The sequence below is a fragment of the Mobula birostris genome, chromosome 28 (genome assembly GCF_030028105.1).
Source record: "Mobula birostris isolate sMobBir1 chromosome 28, sMobBir1.hap1, whole genome shotgun sequence".
Taxonomy (NCBI): Eukaryota; Metazoa; Chordata; class Chondrichthyes; order Myliobatiformes; family Myliobatidae; genus Mobula; species Mobula birostris.
Window position 1 is genome coordinate 30,520,763 of NC_092397.1, and position 23,333 is coordinate 30,544,095.

A 23,333-nucleotide genomic window follows, 5' to 3' on the forward strand; every position below is an offset into this window, starting at 1 on the left:
TGTATCTCCGGTCTGTCGGAGGATGGCGACCTCAACCGGACATAACAGGAACTGCACCAGAGTGAGGAATCACAGTGACCACGTTCAGAAAACAGCTCAAACCACAGTCATACACTTCTAGCGTCCGAGTGGTTCAACCCTGACAATCCGCGTACGAATTCCCGAAGTTACTTAAATCGATGGGTGAGTGTAAAATTATTATTCACCTTGGGGTGGCCAGTGGATCAAGGACTGAAGTGCTGTCCCTTGCATTTTCACAGTGAACTGATCCGTGCAGCTTCCTGCTCGCACTCCAACTCAGATTGCCACAGCCAACTAGGACACATCAAAACATGTCGGATGATGTGTTCACACTGAGTGGTGTCAGTCTACTCACCATCCACTCTGTCTATTTATACACAATGGGATCTCTCTCAGCCCCCTCCCTCATTACTAGAGTAAATAAAACTCTTTATTGTGATACACAAATGTAATATAGATTCACAGAATCATGCGACCCTAAAACAAGCCTTTCGGCCCACAATGTCCGCGTTGACAATCAACTACCAATCACACCAGAAAATAGCTCGCTTACTAGCTATTCTCTTCAGTGTCTTGATGATTCAGGTGGTCGCCCAGACAATTCTCTAATGTTGTGAGTGTACCTGCCTCACCAGTCACTCAGGCATGGGTTCCAGTTTCCAAAAACATCCGCATAACGTTCTCCATGTGATGCTCTCTAAGTTTACACACGTCAGGACAGTTTTCTACTATCCTGATAGGCCCGGGTTAATTTGATATGACCTCCGTCACCTCCAGAGCTCTCCATGGAAACAATCGTCAATCCATCGGCCGAATGGACGCCCATGGGCCCAGCACGCTGCCGCTGCGCCTCTCTGCTGTTGTCTGAACGTGGTGACGCGCTGCTCCGTCGTGGACGTTGCTCATTCTTCTCTTCATTTTCATTTGTCGATTCTTTGCTGACGTCACATCGTTTCATAGAGACACAGAAAACCTACAGCACAATACAGGCCCTTCGGCCCACAATGCTGTGCCGAACATGTCGTTATCTTAATAATTACCTACGGTTACCCATTGCCCTCTATTTTTCTAAGCTCCAATAGAGGGTTTCCTTTATTAATTGTTCTTTGTTGATTTATTTCGCTCCTTTCTCTCTGCTTTTCATCTCGTATTTGCTATAACCCTGCCCCCTCCTGATATTATCTCTGTGCTGTCTGTCCTCCGACGCATTCGGAGACCTCGTTCCCGACATATCAGCAATGAATGTGTTTCACATTATTTACTGAACCTAGTTTCAGTGGCCCTGCTGTCACACATTCTGTTCATAAAACCATAAGAGCATAAGGCAAAGGAGCAGAAGTCAGCCATTCGGCCCATCGGGTCTGCTCCGCCATTTTATCATGAGCTGATCCATTCCTCCATTTAGTCCCACTCCCCTGCTTTCTCACCATAACCTTTGATGCCCTGGCTACTCAGATACCTATCAATCTCTGCCTTAAATACGCCCAATGACTTGGCCTCCACTGCTGCCCATGGCAACAAGTTCCATAGATTCACCACCCTCTGACATAAAAAAAAATCTTCGCATTTCTGTTCTGAATGGGCGCCCTTCAATCCTTATGTCATGCCCTCTAGTACTAGACTCCCCCATCATGGGAAACAACTTTGCCACATCCACTCTGTCCATACTTTTCAACATTCGAAATGTTTCTATGAGGTCTCCCCTCATTCTTCTAAACTCCAAGGAATACAGTCCAAGAGCGGATAAACGCTGCTCATATGTTAACCCTCTCATTCCCGGAATCATTCTTCCACCGTGTCTCTTCCGCGTTCTTTCTCTTTGTTTCCTGGCAGTTCTTCGGCATAAATATCAATGGACAGCGGCTGAGCTGCAGCTGAATTAACCCGAAGTAGACTCTTTCCTCCTGTGGCTTCTATCGCCGTCTGAGGAAGGTAGACTCAAACAAACCCGCTCTCCTGCCTGCCTCAGGAAAGATATCTTTAACGACCGAGGGGATGGGGCAGAGGATCATAAGGTTTGTCCGGTCAGGAGAGCCTAATGAATCTTGGCCGATACTCTCTGGAATAATCCTATTCCTTTGCATAATCACAGAGCCACAAGATCGGGAGTCGGGTCCAATTCTGAAGAAGTACGGCTCAATAGGAAAGCAGTCCAGTCCATGTTGGCAGCAGATGCTCGGATCTTTCCTGTAATGCCGTAGGCTCTAATATTGTTTAGCTACTTTATCTGCGGCCCTTGACAAATGCCTTTTAAAATCCAAGTAAACAACATCCACTGATGCTCCTTTGTCCATCTTGCCTGTTATTTCCCGAATTAATTCCAGCAGATTAATCAAGCAAGATTTCCCCTGAAAGAAACCATGTAGGCCGGCCTATTTGAACAGGTGTCTCCACGCACCCAGAAACCTCATGGACTCCAGCATTTTCCCAACCATAACAGCCCTGATAACCGGCCTGTAGTGTTCTGTATTTTGCTTCCCTTCTGTCGAGAAGAACAAAATCAGATTAACAATTTTCTATTTCTCTGAACCATTTCAGAAGCCCGTGATTCCTGAAAGATCACCATTAACTCTTCCACGATCTCGTAATCTCCTTTCAGAAACCCGCGGTGCAGTCCATCTGGTCAGGTGACCTTGCGGTCTGTCAGCTTCCAGACACCTTCTCCTTAATAATAGCAACTACACTCACTTACATCCCTTACCCCTCTCGAATTTCTGGCATACTGCTTGTATCCTCAACATAACAGACGGACGCATAATGCCTAATAATTTCGCCCGCCATTTATTTGTCCTCTATTACTACCTCCTATTTCCAGCTTCCGATGCCCGCTCTAACAGTTCTGTTAACTTTCTATATATAGAAACATTGAAACATAGAAAGCCTGCAGCACAATACAGGTCATTCGGCCCATAATGCTGTGCCGAACATGGACTTACTTTTGAAATTACCTCGGGTGATCCATAGTCCTCTATTTTCTAAGCACCATGTACCTCTCCAAGAGCCTATTAAAATACCTTAATGCATCAGGCTCCACCACCGTCGCCGGCAGCCAATTCCACGCACTTACCACACTCTGCGTAAAGAAAACTTACTCCTGACTTCTCATCTGTACCTACTTCCAAACACCTGAAAACGGTGTGAGCCATTTCAACCCTGGGAAAAAAACCTCTGACTATCCACACGATCAATGCCTCTTATCATCTTATACACCTCTATCAGGTTACCTCTCATCCCCCGTCGCTCCAAGGAGAAAAGGTCGAGTTCACTCAATCTGTAAGTTATAAGTGTGAAGTGGTTCATTTTGATAGGTTAAATATGATGGAAGAATATAGTATTAATGGTAAGACTCTTGGCAGTGTGGAGGATCAAAAGGATCTTGGGGTCTGACTCCATCGGACCCTCAAAGCATGTCTTGGGGATCATGTCTTATGAGAATAGGTTTAATGAACTCGGCCTTTTTACCTTGGAGCGACGGAGGATGAGAGGTGACCTGATAGAGGTGGATAAGGTGATGAGAGACATTGATAATGTGGATAGTCAGAGGTATTTTCCTAGGGCTGAAATGGTTGCCACAAGAGGACACAGGTTTAAGGTGCTGGGGTGTAGGTACAGAGGAGATGAAGCGGTAAGGTTTTTACTCAGAGATTGGTGAGTGCGTGCAATTGACTGCCGCCAAAGGTGGTGGAGGCGGATACGACAGGGTCTTTTAAGAGACTTTTGGATAGGTACATGAAGCTTAGAAAAATAGTGGGCTATAGGTAAACCTAGTCATTTCTAAGGTAGGGACATGTTCGGCACAGGTTTGTGGATCGAACGGCCTGTATTGTGCTGTAGGTTTTCTATGTCTCTATGCTTTTATTCTCATAAAGCACGCTCGGCAATCCAGGCAACATCCCTGTAAATCTCCTCTGCACCCTTTCTATACTTTCCACATCCTTCCTGTAGTGAGGTGACCAGAACTGATCACAGTACTCCAAGTGGGGTCTGATCAGGGTCCTATATAGCTGTAACATTACCTGTCGGCTCCTGAACTCAATCCCACGGTTGATGAAGTTAAATACAATCGTATGTCTTCTTAACCACACAGTCAACCTGCAAATGATTATATCACGCTGTGTTTTGTGCAGTTTTCTACACCACCCGTGAAATGCAGACTGATAAACACAGAACAATAAATACGACGTTGAGGAAACATAAACAACAGAAGTGCGAACAATTCTGTACACCTGAACCCAGGCGCTGATGGGATACGGTCATAAGACCGTAAGAGAAGGCAGCAGAGTCAGTCTGCCCATTCCATCTTGGCTGAATTATTATCCTCATCGACTCCATTCTCACGCCTTCTCTCCACAGTCTTTGACTTCCTTACTGAGCAAGTAACTACCACCCTCCGCGTTAGGCATACCAAGTGACTCGGACTCCATCGCCGTCGACAGCAAAGAATTCCACAGACTCACCGCCCTCCGGCTCAAGACAATTTCCTTTGACCTTTGTCAGATTTGAGATGCTCATAAAATCTGTTATATCAGCAATATCACAGACAAAGTGCTGGAAGAACTCAGCGGACTGTCTGGGTATTGCCTTGTATTTGCAGCATCTGCACATTTTCTCGTGTTTGTACATCAAGAACGTCGTTATTTGACGCTTTCTATCCCGACCTTGTTTTCTCTGTTGTATTTTTCTTCGTATCTGTGTTGCCAGACTGTTTGTGTGTGCGACCAGGAGGGAGTTGCAGGACTGAAGGACAGCACTGAGGGACACGAGATATGGGTCGTTCAGGGGCGCTGGTCTCTATTTGTAGCGCAATAATGATCAAACAATAAACAATGAAATCTGTAAAAAGTAGCTCTTCCGTGACAAATGTAGAGTTTAAAATTAAATCTACCGGCCTCATTGCCACCAAAGACTCTGCTGAAGTAATGCCCAAGAATTGTGATGTGTTGGTCTTCAATCGTCCAATGTTTACATCAGAGGCAATGGTGTTTAATTAAAGTGTTTGTTCACGTGCTCGTCACTAAGACAATTAGTGAAGTGTTTGACCGTATCGCTGGAGATTGAGACTCTGTTTGAATCGAGGTCGTTTTTAATGCATCAGCTCAGCGTGTCTAACGGAGCTGTGAATTCAGGAACAAGAGAAATCACAGATTCTCACTGAAATGGTGTATCCAGTCATCTGGCGAATAGAAGACGTTTACTATCCTTTTATTACAGCCTTTGGGATTCCGGGTAAGCCGCGGTGTCAGCTGCCGTTGGTGGAAGTTCAAGTTTAATTCCAATGTTGTGATTGTGATATGTGAAAAGCCGCCTCACAACATCGATTGTTAGTCTTAAAAACGCAACAACAGGAATTCTGCAGATGCTGGAAATTCAAGCAACACAGATCAAAGTTGCTGGTGAACGCAGCAGGCCAGGCATCATATCTAGGAAGAGGTACAGTCGACGTTTCAGGCCGAGACCCTTCGTCAGGACTAACTGAAGGAAGAGTGGTAAGAGATTTGAAAGTGGGAGGGGGAGGGGGAGATTCTCACTCCATCCTCCCGCCACCCCACTAGGAATAGGGTTCCCCTGGTCCTCACCTACCACCCCACCAGCCTCCGGGTCCAACATATTATTCTCCGTAACTTCCGCCACCTCCAACGGTATTCCACCACTAAGCACATCTTTCCCTTCCCACCTCTTTCTGCTTTCCGCAGGGATCGCTCCCTACGCGACTCCCTTGTCCATTCGTCCCCACCATCCCTCCCCACTGATCTCCCTCCTTGTAAGCGGAACAAGTGCTACACATGCCCTTACACTTCCTCCCTTAACACCATTCAGGGCCCCAAACAGTCCTTCCGGGTGAGGAGACACTTCACCTGTGAGTCGGCTGGGGTAATATACTGCGTCCGGTGCTCCCGATGTGGCCTTCTATATATTGGCGAGACCCAACACAGACTGGGAGTCCGCTTTGCTGAACACCTACGGTCTGTCCGCCAGAGAAAGCAGGATCTCCCAGTGACCACACATTTTAATTCCACGTCCCATTCCCATTCTGATATGTCTATCCACGGCCTCCGCTACTGTAAAGATGAAGCCACACTCAGGTTGGAGGAACAACACCTTATATTCCGTCTGGGTAGCCTCCAACCTGATGGCATGAACATCGACTTCTCTAACTTTCGCTAATGCCCCACCTCCCCCTTGTACCCCATCCGTCATTTATTTTTACACACACATTCTTTCTCTCACTCTTGCTTTTCTCCCTCTATCCCTCTGACTATACCCCTTGCCCATCCTCTGGTTCCCCTCCCCCCCCCCCCCGTCTTTCTCCCCGGACATTCTGTCCCATGATCCTCTCGTATCCCTTTTGCCTATCACCTGTCCAGCTCTTGGCTCCATTCCTCCCCCTCCTGTCTTCTCCTATCATTTTGGATCTCCCCCTCCCCCTCCCACTTTCAAATCTCTTACCACTCTTCGTCAGTTAGTCCTGACGAAGGGTCTGGGACTGAAACGTCGACTGTACCTCTTCCTAGAGATGCTGCCTGGCCTGCTGCGTTCACCAGCAACTTTGATGTGTGTTGATCGATTGTTAGTCACCATCTTCCAACCCCGGAATAGACCATTCATAGTCTCCTTTTCCAGTTTGTCTCTGTGGCGCAATCGGTCAGCGCGTTCGGCTGTTAACCGAAAGGTTGGTGGTCCGAGCCCACCCAGGGACGGAGGTAACCCGGCAGTTTTTGCGGCGCGTTTTATTGCCAGCTGGGTAACGCTGTGCTGTCCGGAGACCCTGCGACTGCCGCATTAACTTCAGTGGGAATTAAAATATTTTCTGAAAGCTTCTCTTTCACACTATTCCTAGAGATCAAATCATTACACAGCGTATTGAGAAAGAACAATGTTAAGCAATAACAGAATGCAGAATGAAATGTAACTGCGACAGAGACAGCACAGTGCGGGTAAACAATCAGGTGCCGCATCATAACGGGTAGATTGTGAGGTCAAGACTCCATCTTATCGACTCGGGCACCATCCAATGGACATAACGGCGGAGTCCACGAGCCTGTAGTACGTGCTGTCCTGCACCTTCAGCCGGATAGAAGAAGGGGAAAGAGAGAGTACAGTATCCGGGGCGCATGGTATATTTTTGTCAGGAGTGTGTAAGTTACATACTCCTTCACCATTCTCTTTGACCATAAGTGTATATTTCCTCGAGCGACATCCTTGGAACTAACGGACTTGCCGGGTCTAATGTCGTGGTTTTGATTTAATTTTGGATCATTCAGTTGGAGTTTAATTGTTTTCATCCCATATAGGTCCTCGATCTTTTTATTTTCATTATGGATGTCCAATCCCTATACACGTCCAGCAAACCACCCACCCCCGCACCAGGAAGGTCTCAAATCTCTCCGCTTCCATCAGGAAACCAGACCCAACCAGCTCTCCTCCACCACCATTCATCTCCGTCTGGCGGAACTTGTCCTCCCACTTCCTTTCAACACAAGATGAGCCATGGACACCTGCATGGGTCCCAGCTGTGCCTGCCTGTGTGTCGGCTACGTGGAACAGTCTATGTTCCCAGCCTACACTGGTGTCGCTCCCTAACTTTCCCTACACTATGTAAATGACGGCATTGCTACCTCTTTCTGCACCCATGTGGAACTCGTCCACTTCATCAGCTTTGCCTGCAACTTCCACCCTGCCCAAAAGTTTACCTGTCCCATATCCGACAGTTCCCTCCGTTTTCTCCATCTCTCTGTCTCTATCTCTGAAGACAGCTTGTCTACTGATGTCTATTATAACCACACAGACTCTCTCAGCTACCTGGACTATACCGCTTCGCACCCCATTACATGTAAAAATGCCCGCCCCTTCTCTCAATTCCTCCGTCTCCGCTGCATCTGCCTTCAGGATAAGTCCTTTCATTCAACAGCAAAGGAGAAATTCGTCTTTTTTCAAAGAAAGGGGCTTCCGTTCCTCCACCATGACAGCAGCTCTCAACAGAATCTCTTCCATTTTGCTCACGTCTGCCCCCACCGCATCCTCGCTCCCTCCCCCAGGGAGAGGGTTTGTCTTGTCCTCACCTACCTCACCCACCCCAGCCTCCGCCTCCAGCACACAATTCTCTGTAATTCCCGCCATCTCCGGCGGGATCCCACCACCAAACACATCTTTCTCTCCCCCCTCTACGTTCTGCTCTCTGCAGGGATCCCATGTGAATCCCATGTGTGTCCGTCCCTCCCACTGATCTCTCTCCTGGCACTTATCCTTGCAAGTGAAACAAGTGTTACACCTGTCCCTACACATCCTCCCTCAGTACCATTCAGGGCCCCAAGCAATCCTTCCAGGTAAGGCGACACTTCAGCTGTGAGTCTTTTAGGGTCATCTACTGTATCCAGTGCTCCTGGTGTAGCCTCATGTATATCGGTGAGACCCGATACGGATTAGGAGACTACATCGCCGAGCACCTACACTCCCTCCACCAGAACAAGAGCAATCTCCCAGTGGCCACCCATTTTAATTCCACTTCCCATTCCAATTCCGACATGGCAGCCCATGGCCTCCAGTATTGTCGCGATGAAGCCACACTCAGGGTGGAAGACCAAAACATTATATTCCATCTGGGTAGCTTCCAACCTGATGGCATGAACATCGATTTCTCAAACTTCCGGTAATGCACCCTCCTTCACGAAGCCCCATTCTCTTTTCTCTCTCTGACCTTATCTGTTACCTGCCCATCACCTCCCTCTGGTGTTCCTCCCCCTTTTCTTTCTTCCATGGCCTCCTCTCCTTCCCTATTCTCCAGCCCAGTGTCTCTTTCACCAACCAAAGTTTCAGGTCTTTAATTTACCAGCCACCTCCCCACCCCCACCGGTTTCAAATATCACCTCGTGTTTCTTCCTCCCCTCACCGTCTAACTCTGACTCCTCATCGGTTTTTGCTCCAGTCCGGATGAAGGGACTCGGCCCGAAACGTCGACTGTATTTTTCCCACAGATGCTGCCTGGCCTGCTGAGTTCCTCCAACATTTTCTGTGTTGCTTGGATTTCCATCATCTGTAGATTTTCTCTTTGTGCCTCTATCGATGTCGCTCTACACTAACATATTCATATGCCTATCTAAACACATTGTATATCTTCCGTCTCTGAACCTGACAGCCCGTTCCAAGCACCCACCCCACTCTGTCTGAAACCGTGACCCGCATATCTTTAAACTCTCTCCTACCTTAAATTCATTCCCGCTGGAATTTCAAACCCCTACCCTGGGAAACCAATTCTGACTATCTGCCCAGTCTATGTCTCTCATCGAGTCAGGAAGCGAGCAAACAGCATCACTGTAGACCCACCACACCCTGGACATCACCTGTTCCAACTCCTTCCTTCTGGTAGGCGCTTTAGATCACTGTATGCCAGGACCCGTAGGTACAGGAACAGTTTCTTTCCGTCTGCCATCAGTCTTATGAACACTTGAATCTTAGTCTATTATAAACGAAGTCCACCTGTACATACTCTGGTACACAGTACCTCATTGTATATAGTTCAAGGTTATTTACACTATTGTTTTGTTTGCTTTTTGATTCTGTACAGCGAGAGCTCAGGGAAACCGGCATCAAATTCCCTGTATGTGTCACATACTTGGCGATAATAAAGGATTCTGATTCTGATAATTCGGTCAAGTTTCCTCTCAGGCTCTGATATTCCAATGAAGGCAAACAAGCTCAAACACTTTAATCAGGCAACACTTTACAAATCCTGCCGATCCTTCCTGTGAAGTGTCCATTCTTGTAGAATCTGGAATAGAGTCAGAACAGGATTTAACGAGAAACTCTCGAGGGATGTTAATTCCAACTCTGATTCATGACCAGTGAATGATAATTAATGAATCAATTTACACTCACAGCGTGAATTAGCGTGATGGCCCTTAGAGTTCTGCGTGGATCGTGTCTATGTCAAAGGTTTATATGTTATGTAGTCTAAAACTGTGCAATCTGCGATGGCCGGGAATCGAACCCGGGTCAACTGCTTGGAAGGCAGCTATGCTCACCACTATACCACCATCGCTCAATGACGTGGCAAAGCATCCGAGTAGTGAGGCGTCTCCCATAGTTCCATGTGATTCGACCAGTCCCCAAGTTGCTTTCTGTCGGATCATTCCTCACTCTGCTGCAAGTTTTATTCCGGTAAATTAATGTCGCCATCCCCAACAGACCGGAGTTATACAACCCACATAATAAATTACTGCTGAACGCAGCAGGTCAGGCAGCATGTAAAGGAAGAGGTACAGTCGACCTTTCGGGCTGAGCCCGTTTGTCAGGACTAACTGAAAGAAGAGATAGTAAGAGGTTTGAAAGTGGCAGGGGGAGGGGGAGACCCAAAATTATAGGAGAAGACAGGAGGGGGAGGGATGAAGCCAAGAGCTGGACAGTTGACTGGCAAAAGGGATATGAGAGGATCATGGGGCCGCCCATCCGTTATTTATTTATTTATTTGTTTGTTTATTTATTTATTATTATTATTATTATTATTATTATTATTATTATTATTATATCTTTTTCTCTTTTTCTCCTTCTGTCCCTCTCACTATACTCCTTGCCTATCCTCTGGGAATCCCCCTCCCTCTTTCTTTCTCCCAAGGCTTCCCGTCCCATGATCCTCTGACGGTGGTGTGGAGAATGCTGAAGAAAATGAATGGTGTCAGAGGTTATAACTAGATTCCAGTATTAGTGGAGAACGGACATTTGATGCAAAGGACAACGAAAAGGCAAAGTGTTTGAGAAACACGTTTGCAAACACACATAGTCTAGACAATATAGGGGATGAGTGTTTTAAGAGAAGAGAGAGCCTCTTGGTGGACAGTGGGGAGATTTGTGAGAAACAAGAGGCATTTGAGATTGCCATGGATGATGACTTTACATTGGCTGAATGGAAATTTGCCACCAGTAAGGCATGTACTATAGACCAGGACAGGATATGGGAAACTATCATATACTGTACTCCAGTATCTGCCTGAGGCAGTCTAAAAGAAGTTGTTTGAGTTTTATAAGAAGATCTGGAAGCAAAGAATGTTCCCAGGAGACTGGAAAAGGTCTGTGGTGAAGCCTGTTGTAAAACCTGGGTGAGATCCGATGCTGTCCAGTTTCTACAGGCCTGTTGTCTCACTTCCTCGTTGTGTAAAATAATGGTGAAAATGATAGTAATTAGGCTGATGATTGTTTTGGATAAGAGAGAATTACTTCGTCACTACCGATGTGGGTTTCGCAAAGGGAGATCTATGACGCCCTTGTACTACTGGGAATCCTTTTACACTGAAAGAATCGGTAGTTGCAGTGTTTTTGGACATTGAAATCGTTTTATGACATGCAATGGAGGGAGAGGATTTTTATTACACTCATTAAGCTTGGTGTTGGCGTTGGTTTTGCAAATGGGTATCATTTTTTAGGGGAATCATTTTCAGTGAGGGTGGGTCATCAGAGTTTGCAGAAGATAATGTTCCTCCCTCCCCAGTATAATGTTATCAGTTTAATATTGTTTAATCTGATAGTTAATTCTACTTTTTAATGGTCTTGGGCCTGAGTTCAGTTTGGCTTTCTATGCTGATGATGGGGCTCTGTGGAAAAGAGGTTGTAATAGTTCCTATGTGGGAAGGTCTTGGACAAACAGCATTATCAACAATGGGAGAATGGTGTTTGGACTATTCTAAATCAGTATATGTGTTTTATTTTTACTCATAAGCATAGGATCTTGGCTTAAGATGCCAAAGATGTACTCTTTTATATTAATGCTGCCCGGCCTGCTGAGTTCCTCCAGAATTGTGCGTGTGTTGCTGAGCGAATGGTATCGATTCTGGAGTGAGGGCAATGGAGGTTGTTGCTGGAGAGGATGAGGCAGACTCAATTAGCAACTTAATCAGAATCAGATTTAATATTACCAGCATACGTCGTGACATTTGTTAACTTTACAGCAGCAGTACAATGACATCCATGATAAATAAATATAGAGAAAAAACTGAGTTACATTAAGTATTCAATATTTAAGTTAAAATATGTAGTTAAACAAGAATTAAAACATAAATTAAAAGCAAAAGTAGTTAGGTAGTGCTCTTGGGTTCAATGCCCATTGAGAATTCAGAATTTGGGTGTCAGAGGGGAAGAAACTGTTCCTGAATCACCGAGTGTGTGCCTTCAGCATTCTCTCCCTCCTTCCTGATGGTAACAGTGTGAAAAGGGCACGTTCTGGGTGGTGGCGATCCTCAATGATGATCGGTGCCTTCCTGAGGCACCGCTCCTTGAAGATGTTGTGTACTACCGAGCCTGGACCCATGGTAGAGTTGACCAGTTTTACAAATTTTTGCTATTTAATTTGATCTCGTTCAGAAGCCCGCCCCCCCCCCCCCATACCAGATGGAGATGCAGCCAGTCAGAATGATCTCCACTCTACGTTTCTGGAAGTTTATTTAGTGTATTTGACAAACCAAATCTCCTCCAACTCCTAATGAAATATAGCCGCTGTCTTGCCTTCTTCATAACTGCATCATATGTTGCATCCGGGTTAGATCCTCAGAGATGCTGACACCCAGGAACTTGCAATTGTCCACTCTCTCCACTTCTGATTCCTTGATGAGGATTGGTTTGTGTTCCTTCATCTCACCTTTCCTGAAGTCCACAAGCAGCGTTTTGATCTTGCTGACGTTGAGTGCAAGATTGTTGCTGCAGCAACACTCCACTAACTGGTAGTTCACCCTAATTTATGATTTATTGTCACCATCTGAAATTCTGCAAACAGTGGTTGTATCATCAGCAAATCTATAAATGCTGTTTGAGCGATGCCTAGTCACACAGTTCTGGGTGTAGAGACAGTGGAGCAGTGAGATAAGGACACAGCTCTGTGGAGTGTCAATGTTAATTGTCAGTGAGGTGGAAATGTTATTCCAATCCGCACAGATTGTGGTATTCCGGTTAGGAAGTCATGGATCCAGTTGCAGAGGCCTAGGTCCTGTAGCTTGAATGTGGAGTGAGAATTAATTCCTGCGCTGGGATTGGGCCACGGCGAGTGTGGCGGAGTGGGAAGAAGTTGCTGCTGACTATAATTGCTGCTTCCTCTCCCCTGACCATGGGAAGACGGTTTCCCATTAGCCCACTTCCCAATGTCTGTTGTTGCTGGACAGTGAGTGCTCCGAGTGGTGAATCCCATGGGAAATGAAAGTTGTGTCCATCCCTCTGTTCCACTCCCGGATCCATACCGGGAAGTGGTGGGGTTTGTCCGTCTCTTCCTTGGTTTGGAGCCTCCTCCATCTGCTGCTCAGAAGAAGCTGAGAGCTGCAGCTTGTGAGTGGCCTCACACACTGGCACTGGCTGCAGCAGTCGCTTCACACCGTGTCTGCCTTTTACCTCTTTCACTTTCCTTCTCCTACCTGCAGGAAAGACTTCAATGTTCGCCAATGTTCCCTCTTGGCAAGGCTCAATGAATAGAACAGTGGCTCCATCTCTCACACACAAGGTGTGTTACTGAGCACAGAGATACTGACAGCTCATTTGTTCCACAGTCTCAGACAGCAGAGACATTCAGTCCCACACTGAGCCCAGGACCCAGACACACATTTCCAGTACGACAGTTACAGTGAAACACAGCTGGTCAATATTTCCCTGGTCCCTGGGAAAATATTGAACATTTTCAACAACTTCCTTGAATGCATTCCATGCGATTTTCTCTGGTCCCAATAGAAGTTCTTTGAATTGCCTGTTATTGCTGGCCTGCTTGATTTGTGGACCAGCACAAATGCCTCCCTTAATCTTGGCATCAAATAATCTGACTTGGATTATGAATTGAAATATAAAAATATAGGCAATTTCAAAGAGATGGTGTGTGATAGGGACATTGCATAGTGATTTTCAATATCAGCAGTCCAAATCCATAAGATATACGTACCTAAAAGTAATCAGGAAGCAAAATATTTGTTGTCCAGTGTAGTTGGCCATGTGGGTGAGAGTGCGGGGGAAAGCTGAGGACTACAGGAAGGTATCAGTGGACTGGACAGATAGGCAGGTGGAATTTAATCCATGAGGTGAGGTAATGCAGATGGGGAGCCCAAAAAGGCCAGGAGACAGACGGTACATTGTGGAATATGGAGAAGAATAGAGGGTCAGAGGGAGAGCATGTGGAATGATTCCTCAGGTTAGAAGGACGGAGCATTCGATGGGTTTAAAAGGTGGATGAGAGGCTTGCTTTTGTTGGCTGAAGATACAGAATGGCAGGGGAGGGAGCTCTGCTGGAATTGTATAGACACAAGTGGGGTCACGGCTGGATCTCTGTGTACAGTCCTGGTCAGCACACCACAGGCTCACACCCACATCCAAATGAGGAGCAGGGGTCCCCACTCAGCAACTCCCACCTGCTCTGTCATTTAATAAGGTCACGACTGTCCTGTTTCAACATTAAACTCCATGTTCCTGTCTGCCCACAGGAACATTTCACCCCCTCCTTATAAACTATCCCCCTCTCTTTCCCTTAAAAGCATACAAGGATATTATCCAAAAAACCTGTCAGTTAATCAATTCCAATGTCTGAGGGTGCATTAAGATTCAGAAAAGAATCTTCTGATCTTTTGCTCAAATCATGAAATACTGGTCCCTGGTTCTAGTTGCCAATGGGTGGAGCACTGGCTTATCGGCATAAAACAGAGAGTGGGAACAAAGGGATCGTTTTCTGGCTGGCTGCCAGTTACCAGTGGAGTTCACAGAGGTCGATGTTGGGACCGCTGCTTTTTATGAGGTATGTCAATTATTTGGACTGTGGGATTAATGTATTTGTGGCAACATTTGCTGATGCTACAGAGATAGGTGGAGAAGCATGTAGTGTTGAGGAAACAGAGAGCCTACAGAGAGACTTAGATAGTTTAGGGGAATGGACAAAGAAGCGGCAAATGAAATACAATTTGCAAAGTGTATAGTCATGCGCTTTGGTAAAATAAATAAATGAGAAGACTATTATTTAGATGGGGAGATGATTCAAAATGCAGAGATGCAAAGAGACTTGCGATGCATTGTGCAGGATACCCAAAAGGTTAACCTCCAGGTTCAGTCAGTGGTGAAGAAGGCAAATGCAATTTTTTCACTCATTTCTAGATGTATAGAATATTAGAGCAGGGGTGTGATGTTGATGCTCTATAAGGCACTCGTTAGTCCACACTTGGAGTCTTGTGCGCAGTTCTGGGCTCCTTATTTTAGAAAGAATATACTGACATTGGAGAGGGTTTAGAAAATATTCATGAGAATGATTCCAGGAATGAAAGGTTTACCATATGAGGAACATCTGGCAGCTCTTCGGCTGTATCCCTTGGAGTTCAGGAGAATGAATGGGGATCTCATAGAAACATTCTTAATGTTAAAAGGCCTGAACAGATTAGATATGGAAAACTTATTTCCCATGGTAGGTGAGGTCCAGGACAAGACGCATGACTTCAGGATTGTCCATTAAGACCGGACATGCGGAGAAATTACTTTAGTCAGAGGGTGGTAAAGCTGCGGAATCTGGTGCCACGAGCAGCTGTGGAGGCTAAGTCTTTGGGTGCATTTAAAGCAGAGATAGATAGGTTCTTGATTAACTAGGGCATAAAAGGGTATGAGGAGAAGGCAGGGGAGTGGAGATGACTGGAAGAATTGGATCAGCCCATGATTGAATGGCAGAGCAGACTCAATGGCCTACTTCTGCCCCTGTATCTTCTGGTCGTATAAGCACATGGAGACAGTACGAACAGAAAACACAAGCCCAGACTTTCCTCATCAGACAACCAGCTCACTACCAGTATTGGTCCAGTGAACATTCCCTGAACTGATTCCAACACATTGAGATTCTTCCCTGAATAATATATAAATGGGCTCCCCCACCCTTTTTATGGTGTATAAGATGATGAGAGACATTGATCATGTGAATAGTCAGAGGCTGTTTGCCAGGGCTGAAATGGCTAGCACGAGACGGCACAGTTTTAAGGTGCCTGGAAGTAGGTACAGAGGAGATGTCAGGGGTAAGTTTTTTTATGCAGAGAGTGGTGAGTGCATGGAATGGGCTGCCCGTGACGGTGTTGGGGGGAGTTTACAATAATGTCTTTTAAGAGACTTTTGGATAGGTTCAGGGAGCTCAGAAAACTAGAGGGCTTGGGTAACGCTAAGTAATTTCTAAAGTACATGTGTGGCACAGCATTGTGCACTGAAGGTCCTGTATTATGCTGTAGGTTGTCTATGTTTCAATGTTTCTATAAGGGAAGCATAAGCTCCCGACATTTGTATTCTGTTCCCCATCAATAAAATGTCATGTTCTCTCTACTACTTATAGCTGCAAACAGGATTAGGAACAGCCCATTCGGCCCACGCTACCTCTGCTGACACTGGTGTCAGGTGAGACTGCACTCTGGGGCGCCATGACCATGTAGGGATTTGCATGATGCTGTTACAGCTCGGGGCATCGGAGTCAGAATTCAGCCCCAGCACCTTCTTTAAAGAGTCTCTGTATGTTCTTCCTGTGGATTGCGTCAGTTTTATTCAGATCCTCCTCTTTTTTCCCCACTGTCCAACAATGTAGCGGGAAGGCTAACTCGTGGTTGTAAACTATCTTGTGAATAGATTAGGGTTAAATTGGGTTACCAGGGTTTGCTGGGCAGTGTAGCTCAAAGGGTTTATTTTGCTCTGTGTTTATAAATAAAATTAAAAAAAAACAATCCAAGTGTTATCCAACTTTCCCTATACTAATCCAGACAGCACATTGGGAAATCTCTTCTGCGCCCTTTCCACAGTCCCCACGTCCTTTCTGTGATGTAGCAAACAGAACTGCACCCACGGCTCGAAACGTGACCTAACCAAGGGTTTGTCCAGCTGTAACACGTCATCCTATGGTTTGTACACAACACCATGACTGATGAAGACAAGGTTACCGCACATCTCCATTTCCTTTCAATACCTCTTGCAGGATGATATGGACAGACACATCAAGATATATCACTGCTCCCAAGGGTGCTGTCATTTACTGTGTACATTCCTCCAACATTGGAATGTAAACTCGTCATACTTGTCCAGATTAAACTCTGTCCCCCGTTTCTCCATCCATGATTCCAACTGAACTACATCCAGTTCTGTCCATTTGACAACCTTCCTCACCACCCACAATTGCACCAATATTCATGTCATCAGCGATCTGATCACCCATGTGTGTTTTAATCTGATCAAACAGAGGTCTCATTACTGATCACTGTGCACACACAGGTTACAAATTTACAGTCAAAATCATTCTCAATTCCATCAGCCCAAATGTCACTACAGAGTACACACCACTCAAACCATCCCACACCGAGACTCGAGGAAAGTTATATATTTATCACAGAAGAGTGTTTGAATCAATGGTCTAGTCTTGTTGCTCCAGATGCTCTGCTGCAAAGTACCTGAATATTAGTTCAATGTAACCAGTGGCATCGTCTCTGTGGTATTGATTAAAATGAAAAATAGACTTAATCGAAAAATTCAACTGCAAGAATAAATCTGAAAGAAATGTTGTAATGTTACACTAGATGAGAGATTAAAAGATGCAGTGTTAACCACAAATCTCACACTGTACCAGAGACTGACAGGTACAGAATGAACCTCGCACTCTCACTCTGTACCAGAGACTGACAGGTACAGAATCAACCCCACACTCTCACACTGTACCAGAGACTGACAGGTACAGAATGAACCCCACACTCTCACACTGTACCAGAGACTGACCGCTGGAGAATCAAGCAGACATTTACACAAGGCACCCAAAACTGACCAGCAGAGATTGACTCCTACACCCTCACTCTGTAGCAGAGACTGGCAGATACAGGAGAAACATCTGCCTAATTGTCTGTCTCTCCCTCTCTCTCTATCCCTCTTTCTCCCTCTCCCTCTCTCTGCCTCTCTCTCTCTCCCCCTCTCTGTCTCTCTCTCTCTCCCTCCCTCTCTCTCTGTCTCTCTCTCCCTCTGTCTCTCTCTTCCTCTCTCTCTCCCTCTCTCTGACTCTCTCACTGTCTCTCTCTCTCTGTATCTCTCTCTCCCTCTCTCTCTCTCCCTCTCTCTCTTTCTCTATCTCTCTGTCTCTCTCCCTCTCTCTCTCTCTCCCTCTCCCTCTCGCTCTGTCTCTCTCTCTGTGTTTCTCTCTCTGTCTCTCTCTCTCTCTCTCTCTCTCTCTGTCTCTTTCTCTCTGTCTCTCTCTCCCTCCCTCTCTCTTTCTGTCTCTCTCTCTCCCTCTTTGTCTCCCTCTCTGTCTCTCTCTCTGTCTCTCTCCCTCTCTCTGTCTCCCTCTCTCACTCTCTCCCTCTCTCTGTCTCTCTCTCCCTCTCTCTGACTCTCTCACTCTGTCTCTCTCTCCCTCTCTCTCTCCCTCTCCCTCTCTCTCTGTCTCTCTCTCTCCCTCTCTGTCTCTCTCTCTCAATCTCAGTCTCTCTCTCTGTCTCTCTCTCTCTCCCTTTCTCTCTCTCTGTCTCTGTCTCTGTCTCTCTCTCTCTCTCTCAGCTAACATGTTATCTCACGATTGCCTTTTTTCTCCTTCACTTTCAGTCATCCTGCATCTATTCATCTCCCTGTTTCGAGTACTTTTTTTTTATTTAAACAGTTTGCCAATTCCTTTGCAGATTGAAATGTTTCTTCTCAATTTCTTTTGACATTTGACAGATTTGAGATGCCCATTAAAGACTGTGACTTCAGCAATATCACACACAAAATGCTGGAGGAACTCAGCAGAATTTCTTGTGTTGACTTGGATTTCCAACATCTGCATATTTTCTCCTGATTGTACATTAGCAATGTGCTCATTTGACCACTCCCATCCTAATCGCCGTCTCACTATTATACCTTTGTTCGAATCTGTGGTTGTGGGTTTTGAATTGAATTGACTTTATAACTTACATCCTTCATATACACAAGGAGTAAAAATCTCTAGTTAAGTCTTTGTTTAAATGTGCAATTTGCAATTTATAGTAAGCATAGAGCATAGAAGTGTAGAATAGTACAGCACAGTACAGGCCATTCGGCCCACAATGTTGTGCGGACCCACAAACCCTGCCTTCCATTCAACTCCCCACCTTAAATTCCTCCATTTTCCTGTCCAGTATGTTCAACAGGACATTTGATATAACATAGAAATACAAGTGTACAATTCTCTCTCTCTCGGTGTGTGTGTGTGCGTGTGTGTGTGTGTCTGTGTGTGTGTGTGTGTGTGTGTGTGTGTGTGTGTGAGTGTGTGGGGGGGCTGAGAGAGAGAGAGATCAGGAAAAAGCTGAAGTACTAAACAACATTTACAAAATGGGAAACTGTAGGGACGGAAGTAGAGATCGGTCTGTGTCGCTGGTGTCCGTTCAGAAATCAGTAATTAGCCAACAAAAAGACGAAATCTGTAAATGTCGCTGGTCCGTGACAAAACTCAGACTTTGTAATTAAATCAACCGGCCTATTTTCACCAGAGACTCTGCTGAGGTAATGCCAAAGAATTTTCATGTATTTGTCTCTAATCGCCCGAATATTTACAATAGAGACAAAGGTATTGAATGAAAGTGTTTGTTCAAGCAACTGTAACTGAGCAAGTTAGTGAGGTGTATAACCGTATCTCTGGAGACAGATCCTCTGTATAAATCAGGGCCGCTTTGAATGCATCAGCTGTCTGCCGGAGCTGTGAATGCAGGAGCAACAGAAATCACAGATTCTCACTGAAATGGTGTATCCAGTCATCTGGCGGATAGAAGACGTTTACTATCCTTTTATTTCAGCCTTTGGAATTCCCGGTAAGCCGCAGTGTCAGCTGCCGTGGGCGATGTTGAAGTTTAATTCCAATGTTGTGATTGCTTCTGCCGCCGGCTTAAACGCTCACATTCTCGTCCCGGTATTCCGCTTTTCTTAAAGAGAGTAGAAACACCGGGACGACAGATGCTGGAATTTGGATCTAGAAACAAACCGAGGCAGGAATTTACCGAATCCGCCAACATGGGTGGAACTGAACTTGTCAGACAGTGTTCTTCCAGCGGTTTGTGATCAATAATGGGATGTTCCGTCTCTGTGCGTTTGGTCTTGCAGCAGCTGCACTGCATCTGCAAATGTTGTGTTTATAGATCCCGCGGAGATTATACTAATTGATCGTCTGCATTTGTATGTGAGCGGATTTCTGAGTTATGAGCAACACTCAAACAAATGATTGGTAGTAACAATTCAGCAAATGTGCGGACTTTCGTGTTGTAGATCGAATCTATTGTCGATTTTAAATAAATGTCTGCGGTATGACTGAATGTGAACAGCTGATGGAAAACAGACTGAACTCATTGCAGAGACAATTAACACAGCCGACCTAGTGCTTCAGAGTGAAACGTTTTCCATCTTATCTCTATCTGACAGACATCTGACGACGGCACCGAGTTTGCTGCTGGACGTTGAATTCCTCTCCCCTGCTTCCCTGTGATGGAATCAACGGGAGGCGTCATGCCTGTCTGAGGATTTGCCAGAACTCGCTGTATCTGTTGGAATCGGTCAATGTTCTGTTGTAAAGTCAGTGAGGTGGTAAATGCTGGAACAAGGAACAAACTCGGGGAATGCTGAGCCCCAAGCAGCTTGTATGGAAAGAGAAACCAGTTAATACTCGTGTCAGGGGTCTCTCTGAGAACAGTTCTGAGGAGAGATACGTTAACTGTTTTTCCACATGTTCTGTTTTACCTGCATCAGTGTTTCCAGCATTTCCTGTTGTTGTTCCGTCCTTCGGCCGTTCTGTCGCTGACAGGGATCGCCATGGAAGTTAATGATTGTCTGGTGGAAGAATCCCGCCATCAGCGTCCGGATTTATTCATTTCATCCAGACGAGACCCAGTATTGACTCTCAGGAGGTAGATACCCAGTTTTAGATTTTGTACTGCCACTTCACAGTCCGCTCATCAATAAGAAATCCGTATTCAGATGATATTGACTTTATTTTACTGTGTAAACTCATTCTCTGTCCCGCCGCTCTGCGCCCTCTCTCGGCCCTCCCACCGCTAAATGTAACAATAAAGTGGAAATATTACAGGATCCCCTCAAGCTGCAGCATCGGCTTCTGCTCAGTATTTTCTCAACTTGCTGTTCCCTGTCTCTCTTCCAGCGAACTTGGTGGCGATTGTGATCCTGTCCCGGGGAAAGTGCGGTCTCTCCAAATGTGTCACTCGCTACCTGGTGGGAATGGCAGCGGCTGATCTCCTGGTCGTTATCTCCGATCCGATGCTGAGGGGGACTGCTGCGATTTATTTTCCCCGATCATTCCTGTCCATCACTCCTGTGTGCAGACTTGGTCTATGGTTGATTTTTGCGAGCACTGCGGCCTCAGTCTGGCTGACTGTCGCTTTCACCGTCGATCGATTTGTGGCTATTTGCTGTGAGAAGCTGAAAACAAAATATTGCACCGAGAGAACGGCGGCTGTGGTTATCGGGACAGTGAGTGTGCTGGCCTGTTTGGAGACTGTCCCCTGGGGCTTTGTATATGAGTCTGGAGAAACAATTAACGGTGTTCCCTGGGATTGTGTTACTGCACCGAACTACAAAAACTCTCCCTCATGGGCGACATTTGAGGTGTTTCACCGCATTTTAGTCCCTTGTGTCCCATTCTTTCTGATGTTGCTGTTCAATATTCTGACTGTCAGGCGGATTCTAGCTGCCAGTCGAGCCCGCAGGAGGCTCCGGGGACAAAAGAGTGGAGAGAATGACAAGGACCGGGAGATGGAGACCCGACGCAAATCCATCGTTTTGCTCTTCAGCATAACCGGTAGTTTCATATTGTTGTGGGGAACACTGGTGGCATTTTCAATCTATCAACGGATTTCAATGAGTTTTCTTTATTCTGTCACGGATCCCCGTTACATCACAGACCAGGCATCGACAATGCTGCAGGTTCTCAGTTCCTGCACCAACACGTGTATTTACGCCCTGACTCAGAGCAAATTCCGACAGGAACTGAAGAATGCGCTGAAATACCCACTGAATCGGATTTTGAAACTGATGAAACGTTAGAAATAAATGCTGCAAAGTTTTACAATTCAGCTGCCTTCATGCTCCCAATTCTATCCACCCACTTGTGGGTAAATGGAAACAATGTGATGAACAGAGTAACAAAACAAACACGAGAAAATCTGCATTCGCTCGAAATACAAAACAACTCACACAAAATCACATCCTGATGAAAGGTCTCGACTGGAAACGTCGACTGTTTACTATTTTCCTCACACAAGATGCTGAAGGAACTCAGCAGGCCAGGCAGCATTTATGAAAAGAGTAAGTTGTCGATTTTTCCTGCCGAGACAGTTCATCAGAATCCTGTCAACTGTTTAATATTTTCCATTTGTGTGTGTTGCTTTAGAGTTACAAAACAACTGTTTACAGCTGAGCCCGACGGCATCACTGACCTCACCATCCCAGAGAAATCCCTTTTGTGCCTCACCTCTCGCCCTGTTAAATTGAAGCTTGAGGAGAAACTGTTTTCCCTGCTTCCCGGTTCTGACAAAACTGCCTGATCTTGGGGTTTACTTTCGTCTCCATCAACCACTCCTGCTCCCGTCAAAACCCGTCCTTTCCTTCACCTTCCTTTTCTCCTCCATCTCTACCTGTAGAGTCTCCCTCTCACTGCCAACTTGAACTATCTTCCTGTAGGAGAATGCTCCTGTTTTACAATTGAAGACAGAGAACCGATCCGTTCACTTGTCTCTCTGTGAGAGATGGAGAGACAGAGAAAGTGAGCGCGAGGGCTGAGGGCGCGAAGGAGAGAGCGAGTGAGACATCGCGAGGAAAGGGCGCGCGGGAGAGCACGTGAGGGAGAGGGCGCGACGGAGAGGGTGCCATGGAGATGACGCTAGAGTGAGCGTGATGGAGAGGGCCTGAGGGAGAGCGTGCGGGCGATGGTGAGCGCGAGAGAGAGCGACAGAAGGGGACATCGCGAGGGGGAGAGCGCACGAGGGAGTTGGCGGGAGGCAGAGAGCGCAAAGGAGAGCACGTGAGGGAGAGCACGCGAGGGAGAGGACACGAGGAAGATGTCGCGAGAGTGAGCGCGAGGGAATGGGCGTGTGGAGAGACAGAGAGAATAGAATGAGAGAGGGAGCGAGATAGTAAAGCGACAGAGACATCGTGAGGGAGAGGGAGAGGGAGGAAGGGAGGAAGGAAGGAAAGAAGCAAGGGAACCGGCTGTGTGACATTGCCGGATCAGCTGTGGTTCCACTCTTTCACAGAGATCGACTTATTTGTGGATGATTAGTATTATTTTGAATTATGTGCATCTACTACTGTAGACATTAGTTTTTTTGTTCGATATTAAAATCGTACGAGTTCTAACAAAT

General features: G+C 46.1%; 1 long non-coding RNA gene and 1 other non-coding gene across 2 annotated transcripts in view; both read right to left on the bottom strand.

The window, feature by feature from the left end:
- The window catches only part of LOC140188998 (uncharacterized), a 516,848-nt gene that overhangs the window by 118,564 nt on the left and 374,951 nt on the right, over positions 1–23,333 (bottom strand). The window lies entirely within an intron of this gene.
- trnag-ucc (transfer RNA glycine (anticodon UCC)) lies at positions 9,986–10,057 on the bottom strand. Its single transcript has one exon. It is a non-coding gene; the product is annotated as a tRNA-Gly (tRNA).